Consider the following 2,632-nt stretch of genomic DNA (forward strand, 5'->3'; position numbering starts at 1 on the left):
AAGAACCCACATGCTGAGCCTGGCTAAAGTTAGGGACAGTTCAGCTGTCCACAGGGGAAGTGAGACATTAGGGTGCCGGCAGTTCTTCATTTCCTTCTCCCTTTTTGTACCTTTCAGAACAATAAACTATGACTACTACTACTACTACCATTATTATTATTACTACTACGTACTACTAACTACTACTACAGACAAGACTTGCAAGGCAGCTGCCTGCTTCATGTTGCTCTACCATAGTGCAACAGTGTTGGATGCGGCAAAAGAAGTAGAACGTATTGAGTGGCCAGGTCGTACGCTCTTGCGTGCAAATAGTGTTCCAGTGTTTGATTACACAGAGGTCAGCCATGAAAGGCTTACCTACGTGACTGCATAAACTTTCTGAAAGGCTGACCTCCGTGATTGAATAAACTGAGTGACTGAATACACTTGATTGAAACCAGAAAGAGGTGGTCGCTGGGCCTAGGCCTCCCACGTGGGGACGTCGAGGTGTTGCCTTTTCACCGCCTCGCAGGCTTGCTGGGTAGCCCAGAGTTGGTCATCAAAGTTGGAGCTACGCAGGGCAGCGTGCCATCTCGACGAGAGGATCGTGGGGTTAGTGTCGGGGTATTGTTTTGTACAGTCCCAAAGCATGTGTGGAAGTGTGGCTGGCTGTGTCTTGCAGACATGGTACGTCAGATTGTAGTAAATGTCTGGGTAGATTTTGTTGTAACGTTGCAATGAGGGGTAAGTATTGGTTTGTAGCGGGCTGAAAGTTGTAGCATGTGCTCGAGATAGTTTGTTGTGTGGGCCAGGAAAGGTTCTACACTCTAAGTAGGATTTTACAAGATCATGGTAGCGTGTCAGGCGATCCCTACCGGTGGGGGCAGCCTGCCCGTCTCCCACGTGGTTATCTAGACCTCGCGCTAGGGAGGGGGCAACCTCATTCAGGTTGGGGAGGGTTCGGGTGGATGGTGCCTACCCTAGCTGGGAAACCAGACTAGTGTAACCTGATGGTCCAATGTGCGCAAGGTGCGCAAGGCTTGGTTTGAGATACAGCCATTGATATAGTTGATAACGACCGAGCGGGAGTCAGAGACGATGGTATGACATGTTAGGGCTAGTGTGGCTAGCGCGATGGCCACTTCTTCAGCTTGTTCAGCGCGTGGGGTTACTAGGCTGATAGCATGGTGGAGAGAGCCTTCACACGTGGTGATGGCTGCAAAGTGGGTACCATGGGGATATTCGGCGGCGTCGACGAAACTCACCGTCGTAGCAAGCAAGAGATTTGGTGAGAGGCGTGGCACCTGCTGTGCGGCATGCACGGTTACATTCGGGGTGCCTGTTTCTGGGATAGGGTCGGCGTGAATCCAGGCTCGTATGTTGAGGGGATCTTGTGTTTATGGCTATGTTGATGGTGGTAGGTGATACTGAGCGAGGTGAGTATATGGGGCCGTGTCAGTGTGAGAGTGACTATTTCCAGCTGAGAGTGGCATTGGGCCTAAATGAGCTCGTTCAGTGTGTTATGGACGCCTAGTTGAAGGAGGAGGCCAGTGCTGGTGCAAACGGGGAGGCCGAGGGCTTGTTTATAGACACCGCGTAGGAGGATGTTGAGCTTGGTTTGTTCAGCCTTGTACCAGTTTAGATACGCTGCAACTTAGGAGATGTGGCAAACTACGAATGACTGGTTTAATCGGAGGAGATTCTCTTTCATACCGCCACGGTGGTTGGAGATCCGTTTAAAAAGTCTCATGGTGTTGGCTGTATTCATCTTGGTTTTGGCGAGGGCCATGCTAGTCACTGCGTTCGCTTCTATGAGCATGCCGAGCACACGGATATTTGTGACGAGGGATATGGGGCTGCCATCCGTGATATGAAGCGCGAGGTCTTCGTAATGGCGTTTAGTGGTGGAATATTTCAGATGGCGGCCACGGAGAATAGGCCTGTAGAGGAGGAGCAGCGAAGCGCCGTGCCTTGGAGATAGGTATCGACTGTTCATATGGCGGATTGTAGTGCCGTTTCTATTTGGTCGTCACTGCCTTGTTGGGCCCAGATGGTTATATCGTCAGCGTGGATGTTGTGAGTGACACCGTCCACTTGCTGTTACCCTTTGGCAAGATCGAATATGATGAAATTAAAAAGCATTGGGGAGATAACGGAACCATAGAGGGTTCCGGCACTGCCCAGAGTCTGGGAATTGGAGGAGATCCCCCACCGAAAGGAAGGCCATGCGAATAGAGAGAAGATATCTGACGTAATTATAAGTGCGCACACCCAGATTAAGGAGTGCGATGCGGTCAAGAATGGTTTAATGGGCTATGCTGTCAAAGGCTTTTTCGAGGTCGAGGCCGAGTATAGCTTCAGTAGTACGTGTTCTGCATTCTAGTGTATGGTGCTTAAGTTGTAGCATGACATCTTGGGCGACAGGCGGGCCCGGAAGCCAATGACCGAGTGAGGATACGCTGCTGTGTCTTCCAGATGGGTATTAATTCGGGGGAGGAAGGTATGCTCCATAACCTTTCCCACACATGAGGTTAGTGAGATGGGGTGAAGATTATCGAGGCTAGAAGGTTTGCCAGGTTTGGGAATATGAATGAGATTTGCTGTTTCACAGGCCGGGGAATTGCACCATTACGCCAGCAATCATTCATATAAT

The sequence above is a fragment of the Dermacentor variabilis genome, chromosome 9 (genome assembly GCF_050947875.1).
Source record: "Dermacentor variabilis isolate Ectoservices chromosome 9, ASM5094787v1, whole genome shotgun sequence".
Taxonomy (NCBI): domain Eukaryota; kingdom Metazoa; phylum Arthropoda; class Arachnida; order Ixodida; family Ixodidae; genus Dermacentor; species Dermacentor variabilis.